General features: G+C 40.2%; 1 pseudogene; it reads left to right on the top strand.

Annotated features, from left to right (window-relative positions):
* The first annotated feature begins 486 nt into the window (after nt 1-486).
* LOC113562585 lies at nt 487-4,290 on the top strand (annotated as a pseudogene).
* The last annotated feature ends 3,884 nt before the right edge of the window (nt 4,291-8,174 follow it).

The raw sequence follows: 8,174 nt of genomic DNA, 5'->3' as shown, positions 1-8,174 counted from the left end.
ATTCACAGATTATGATTACTCGAGCGACTCATGCACGTACAAGAAAAATGAAAACACTTTTATTATATAATTCAAAGTCATGATGGTAATATGATAAGAAAATTTCTCTTTTCGGTGTCAAATAAATTCGGGCGCTCAATGAAAATTTTAAGATCGGCAATCGTCTGTCTGTTACGAGTCACCGCGTGCAATAAAGTATTCCTTTTTAGTAACACTATCTGTGTCCTCTTAATCTTACATATTGTCGATTGCATTGCATTAATAAAATTTCTCTTTTCGACATACCTAAAGTAACCTTTTTTCGATTCTTCCGTATTTTGATATCTTCCTCCTTCTTCTTCTTCCTTTTATGACTAAAAGCCAATAAGTCTAATGCTGCGTAAAACACTACAATGCAAATCTGTGACACGCGTAGACGCCAGTAATGGAGGCCGATAATGTATCAAAAACATTTGACATAAGTCATAGACCATATATGATAATAGCATGAACGAATATCGAACAAAGATTTGCGCTATCACTGTATTACCGATTACAGTGATCGCCACCCCTGGCGCGGCGGACGGGACGTTCTGTGAAAGTGTTTAGCAAAATGCAAATGTAAAACTTAATATTAATTCTTAATTTCAGGTCAACCCAATCTAATCGATTATATACTAACCGTTGAAAATATATTCTTTTATTTACATTTTGAGAATTACTAGAATGTATAGTTAATAAATGTACCGTTTGGCTTTTCAAGTAGCCCATCTAATCTAAATGTACACATATTACTTGTTACTCGTTATTATTGGTTCATTAGGATGTAATAAAAAAAGCAATGATCATTGATGCACATGCAACAAAGAAATATGAAAATTCGCCGCAAAGAAACAATTGCCGTATGATCCGTTGCGGCAACGCCACAGCTAGAAACGACCATATTGAATCTGGCAGCCATAGAGAGCAGACGTAAGTACACATTATTATATTCTATATTTAGAACTAAATATATAGATATATATATATTTTGTAATATAATGTAAGAATATATATATATATATTTCTTTTCTGTTTCAGCCATGGAGATTGATGATTTTACTGATTCTCTTATACCGGCATCGCAGCCGGTACCGCCATCACCACCGCTACCACCGGCCCCACCGCTACCACCGGCCCCACCGCTACCACCGGGGGGGTACCGGCTGCGATGACGGTACCACCACCGCCATCACCACTGGAAGTACCGATAACAGCGGCCCCGGCGGCCCCGGCACCGGCGACAGAGGCCTTGGTACCGGCGACAGCGGCAAAGACTCTTCCGAGTAAGTATTGTTTACAATTATTTACGGGAAAAAGGAATTATCCCGTTTGCAAAGATTCCTGACAGATGTCTGTGTGTGTGTCGTATGTGTGTGTATGTGTACAGGGCACATATTATAAAACTGTTCGGAAACGATTCCGATCGGAATGATTCCGTTTTCCCCACATTTTTCCCTAGAAAAAAGAAAGGGAAGAACAGGGAAGAAAGGGACAAATGTGGAAAAAACGGAATCATTCTGATCGGAATAGTTTCCGAACAGTTTCATAATATGTGCTCAGATATATTAATATAAATTCTTTGTTGCGGAGTGCTGGAAACGTGCCGGTCGCCACTCCTGGCGTGGCGAGCGTGGCGGACGCAGCTGGCGTGGCCGGCGCGGCGGGCGCGGCGGGCGCGGCGGCCGTGGCGGACGGGGGCGCAGCGCGAACTACACAATCAATCACATTTATTATAATTAATTTATTACATGTATCATAAATGCAATAAATAATTAACCGATATAAAAATATTGTTTACTTAATGTGGACGTTTCTTTATATACTCTAATAAATTACTGCACGTTTAAGAGTGAATTGTGTCATTTACATGATAAATAACGAAATATATTTATATATGTGTAATTATAATCCCATAACTATATATAAAGTAATTTAAAGTAAACGATCTCACAAAATTGCAAAGAGAAATGTTTATATTTGCTATCTTATCATTCTATTTATATACAATTAGTCAATAAGTGTGCTGTACATCTTACAATACTTTCATAAACACGTTTTAAAAATCAATAATAAATTTTTTTTTAATTTCATATATACAATTTCTTTTTTCTAATTAAATGACATTGTTAAAGCATTTACGTAACTGATGTAACATCATAACCGAGAAATTCCAAGAGAGTTAGGTAAAGTTTAGATATACATTGAAAAAATTATTGCACCTGAAGACGACGAAATATATTTATAAAGCTGTTAAATCGCAAGAGTATATTGAAATTGGACGATTCAACTTTCTACTTGACGTTACAACAAAATGAAAAATTAGAAACTTTAATATTACATAAATATGATCGTCTTATTTACCTCGCGTTTCAATTAAATTCAATAACGTACATGATGAGAGATTCAAATCTAACAATGCTGTAAAGGCCCGTAATATTCTTGTAAAAGGTTTGATTTGCAACTTGATATTTCCCACGTGTTGCGATTTTTGTCATTATCTTGTATCGATTAATACTGTCACCGTGCTCTCTAATAATGGCGCATATTGAATTCAAGTTTCTAAGAAACAAAATAATAAATTTAAAATCGCTAAAATTGCAGTGCTTCGTGTGAATGTAATTATAATTAATTAAAATAATTAATACAATATTAAAATAATTAATAAAATATAATTATGATCTGGCGAAAAGTATACTAACAATAATATCTGTTTCAAGTTCTATGCAAACGTATAATGTATACGTACAATCAACGGCATAAATGCCGTCGCTACTTGTGAGTAAGGAGCGCGATGGACAGATGACGGTGGCGGCTAAAGGATAAGTAGTAATAGGAATCTCTCCAGTCTGTAAGTAACACAGATAATATTACGATGCACAATGTATTTGTAATAATACGAATAAATACTTTGTATTTCATAGACTATGCGCTTTCATTAATATTATATGTTTACACACGTATAGTATATTTTTAAATTAGAGCAATATTATATTTTTTAAATAACTGATAACGTTTGAAGTTTTTATTACCCTCTTTAAATATATATATATATATATATTGGGTCGTCCGGAAAGTTCGTGCCGATTTTTAATAGATGGCGTTGGAACATGTCTAAATATATCAATGTTATTGAAAACATGCGATTTATATACATATGCTTAAAGGTGACATTTCAACGCATCTTTAGGAAAAAAGTTGTTTGAGATAAATTGATTCGTGTCAGTTTTGTACTCTTTTGAAGATGGAAGAAAGCAAAGAACATTTTAGACACTTGGTACTTTTCTATTACCGGAAAGGCAAAAATACCTCACAAGCAACAAATTCGATATGTTCTGTTTACGGAGAAGGCGCTTTAGCTGAAGGAACAGTACGTAAGTGGTTCGCTAAGTTTAGAGCTGGTGATTTTAACCTTAAAGACCAAGAACGCTCGGGCAGACCCTCTACTACTGATGATGACCAAATCAAGACACTGATCGAGAATAACCCGCGCTACACGACACGTGAATTAGCAGAGATACTGAAAATATCGAAAACCACTGTCCAGGATCATGTAGTGAAGCTTGGTTACGTAAGTCGCTATGATGTATGGGTTCCGCATAATTTGGCCGAAAAAAATTTAATGGATCGCATTTCCATCTGCGACTCGCTGTACAAGCGCAACGAAAATGTACCATTTTTGAAGCAATTAGTGACGGGTGACGAAAAATGGATCATTTACAACAATGTAGAACGAAAAAGATCCTGGGGTAAGCGAAATGTACCAGCATTAACCACTCTGAAAGCCGGCCTTCATCCAAAAAAAGTCATGCTCTGTGTCTGGTGGGATTGGAAAGGAATCCTATATTATGAGCTCCTACCACACAACCAAACGATAAATGCAGATAAGTACTGCTCGCAACTGGACGAATTAAAGACAGCGATTCAGGAGAAACGTCCAGAATTAGCTAATAGGAAGGGCGTCGTGTTCCATCAGGACAATGCCAGACCTCATGTTTCTTTGACTACCCGACAAAAATTTTGGAGTTTGGCTGGGATGTGCTACCTCACCCACCGTATTCACCAGACATTGCACCTTCAAACTTTCACTTATTTAGGTCTGTGCAAAATTCTCTTAGCGGCAAGAACTTCAACTCTTTGATCGACATAAAAAACCACCTTGAGGAGTTTTTCGCCGAGAAACCTAAGAAGTTCTGGGAGAATGGAATCTTCCAGTTGCGTGAAAGATGGACAAAAGCTGTGAAACAAAACGGTGCATACATAAGTCAATAAATATTTATTGACATAAAAAAATGTTGCCTTTGAATTTTCCTTCAAAATCGGCACGAACTTTCCGGACGACCCAATATATATATATATATAGGACCTCCGCTTCCGGTGCGATAGAGAATAGACACGTAGTGAGTAGAGTGATCGAAGGAACGAAGACACGGGGTAAAAGAGAGAACGGTGAGGTGGACAGAGTGTGTGAGAAGAAAGTGGAGGAGCGAGTGAGGGGGAGAGAGTGTGGGTGAGGCAGGGAAGGGTGAGAGCAAAGAGGGAAAGGAGAGGATAGAACGGAACTAGAGTAGAGGTTAGAAGGTGGAGAGAGAGTATAGACAAGGTTATAAGAAATATAGAGAGGAAGGAGATGTGAGAGAGTCGATAAGAAAGATAGAGGTAGTGAAGATAGAGGGCGTAAGAAGGGGAAAGGATGGCGAGCATAAGAAAGGACAAACTACTGAGAGAGAGACGCGGGAGTTATGGAAACGTGGAAGAGCTATTAAAAAGGAAAAGGAAGGAACTAGGAGAGGGTAAAGGGGGGGGGGTGAGGAGATATTTGGTAAGAGTAAGAAAACTCAAAGGTCGCCAGAAGGTACGGATGTAAAAGGGGAGGAGAGGAAGGATATAGAAGATACTAGGAAAGGAGAAGAAGGGATGAAGGGTTGGAGAGAAGAGCTTATAAAGATGAAGGGGGAAATAAAAGAGGGAATCAGAGAACAGGGGAGATGGATGAAAGAGGAAATGGAGGAAATAAGAAAGGAATTTAAAAGGATGGAGATAAGATGGTTACAGGAAAGAGAGGAGTTAAAAGGAGAGATTAAAGGGTTAAAAGAGAAGGTAGGAAAATTGGAAGGGGATTTGAGGGAAAAAGTAGTAGGAGACAGGGGAAATGAGAAGGGAAAGGAGGAGGAGATAGAAAAGAAAATAAGAGGGATTGAGAGGAAGTTAGAGATAAGAGAGAGAGAGGAAAGGAGGAGAAATGTTATAATAAAGGGATTAGAGAAGAAGGAAGGAGGAAGAAGAGAGGCAGTGGAAGACGTATTGAAAATAACAGGAGCGAAGGTGGGGATTAAGGAGATAAAGAAAATAGGAGGGGAGGAGGAAAAAGGAACGGAAATGGTGGTAGTAAGATTAGAAAATGAGCAGCAGAAGAAAGAGATTTTATGGGGAAAGAAAAAGCTGAAGGGTAGGAATGAGAAAATCATGGAGGATTGGACCTAGGGAGAAAGGGAAATGAGACGGAGGTTACAGGAGATAGCAAGGGAAGAAGAGAGGAAGGGGAGGAAGGTTTGGATAGGGTACGGAAAGATCAGGATAGACGATCAATGATGGAGATGGGATGAAGTAGAGGAAATTCTGAGAGACGGAAATGGAAATGTAAGAATAGAGAGTTTGGGGGAAGGGGAGAAAGGAAAGGAGGAGGAAAAGAGATAGGAAAGGAAGGAAGAGAAGAGGAGGGGGAGATAAAATGGAGAATCGCTTTTTGGAATGTGGCGGGGCTGGGAAATAAGGATAAGGATTTTTGGGATGGAATAAAGGACTGGGATGTGATGGTGTTCTCGGAAACATGGGTGGAGAAAAAGGGGTGGGGGAAAATTAAAGAGAAGTTACCAGCGGGGCATAAGTGGGTAATACAAATGGCAAGGAGAAAATACAGGAAAGGGAGGGTAATGGGAGGAATGTTAATGGGCATTAGAAAAGAATTAATAGAGGAGGGATCGAGAATAGAAAAGGATAAGGAAGGAATTATGGTGGGGAGAGTAAGGCAAGGAAGAGAAAGTTGGAGGATTGTAGGGGTGTACGCAAGGGAGAATATTGAAGGGGCGCTACGGAATTTAGAGCATTGGATGGAAGACAGAGAGGAAAGAGTAAGGACTTTAATAGGGGGGGATTTTAACGCAAGAACGGGAAGGGAAGGAGGAGGGATAGAGGGAAAGAGTGAGGAAGAGGAGGAACAGGAGGGAGGAGGAAGGCGATCAAAGGATAAAAAAGTGAACAAAGAAGGAAGGGTAATGATAAACTTTTTAGAGGACAGGGGGTGGAGTTTATTTAATGGAAACATAAAGGGAGATGAAGACGGGGAATTTACCTTTACAGGAGGTAGGGGATGTACAGTCATAGATTATGTGATGGGGGATTTGGAAGTGAGAAATAGAATTGAAAGAATGGAGGTGGGAGACAGAATCGAATCAGACCATCAACCTATTGAGGTAAGGATAAAAGGAGAGGAAGAAGGAAGAAAAAGAGGCAAGGGCAAGGGAAAGGGAAAGGCAAAGGCATGGAGAGGGGCATGGGATGAGGAAGGAGGTAAAAGGTTTAGGGAGAGGCTAGGAAGAGTGGAGTTAGGTGATAGGGAATTGGAGAGAGAATGGGGAGAGCTTGAAAATAGAGTGAAGGAAGCTTTGAAGGTTACGGAGAGAGAGGCAGGGATAGGAAAAAAGAGAAAATAGGATGGTGGGATGAGGAGTGCAGGAGAGCAAAGAAGGAAGTGAGGAGAGAATTAAGGAGATGGAGAGGGAGAGGAGGAGAGGGAAAGGAATATAGAAGGAGGAGACGGGTATATAGGGAATTATGCGAAAGGAAGAAAAAAGAGGAGAGCGATAGATGGGAAAAAAGAGTAGTAGAAGCAAAAAGAGAGGGAGAGGTATGGGAGATCATAAATAAAGAAAGGAAGGGAAGGAAGGGAACGAGCGAGGATATAGGAATGGAGGAGTACTTTATGAGGTTATTAGGAGGAATAGAAAGTAAAGTGATAAGAGGTCAGGGAGGAGGGAGGGAGGAAGGGAGAGAGAAGGATATTAGTAAGGAAGAAATAAGGAAAATATTAAATAACATAAAGGAGGGAAAGGCAATGGGAATCGATGAAATACCAGGGGAGGTGTGGAAGAATGGGGGGGAAGAGGTAGAAACATGGGTTTGGAATTATTGTAACAAGGTATGGAGGGGGGAGGGATGGCCAGAAGGGTGGAAGGAAGGGGTGATATTCCCGATAAGGAAGAAGGGAGAAGGAGAAAAAGTGGAGGAGTATAGAGGGGTCACTTTAATGCCCACGATTTATAAAATTTACGCGGCGGTTCTAGCGGAGAGGCTAAAAGAGGAGATGGAGGAGAAGGGAAGTATTTCACAAAATCAAGCCGGATTCAGGAAGGGAATGGGGACATTAGATAACATTTATGTAATAAATTACCTGATAAATAGGCAGTTAGAGAAGAAGAGAGGAAAGATGGTGGCATTGTTTGTAGACCTGAGGGCAGCGTTTGATTCGGTTGATAGGAATGTGGTAGTAGAAATGATGAGAAAAAGGGGGATTAGAGAGGGACTGGTTAGCAGGATAGAGGAGTTGTTAAAGGAAACGAAGAACAGAGTAAGAGCAGGGGAGCAGACAGGGGAGGTATTTTGGACGGCGAGAGGGGTCAGGCAGGGTTGTCCACTTAGCCCCTTACTTTTTAACATAGTGACGGCAGACTTGGAGGAAGAGATGGGAAGGGTGAAGTGGGGAGGAGTTAGGATTCAAGGGGAAAAGGTGTATACTTTAGCATATGCGGACGACGTAGCATTACTGGCGGAGGAGGAAGAGGAGATGAGGAGCATGATTGAAAGACTGGAGAGGTATTTAGACAGTAAGAGATTGGAAGTGAATGTAGGGAAAACGAAGATAATGAGGTTTAGGAAGGGAAGAGGGAGGATAAGTAAGAAAGAGTGGAGATGGAAAGAAAAGAGGATAGAAGAAGTGAGGGAATTCAAATATTTAGGATATGTTCTTCAAAGGAACGGAAAACAAGATGCGCAGGTAAAGGAGAGGGTCAAAAGAGCAGCAGCAATAATGGCGCAGGTTTGGGGGATAGGGAAGAGAAGATTCGGAAGGGACTGGGGAAGAAGAATTTGGCTTTTTG

The sequence above is a fragment of the Ooceraea biroi genome, chromosome 9, assembly GCF_003672135.1.
Source record: "Ooceraea biroi isolate clonal line C1 chromosome 9, Obir_v5.4, whole genome shotgun sequence".
In the NCBI taxonomy this organism is placed as follows: Eukaryota; Metazoa; Arthropoda; class Insecta; order Hymenoptera; family Formicidae; genus Ooceraea; species Ooceraea biroi.
This window is presented reverse-complemented; position numbering and strand designations above follow the sequence as displayed.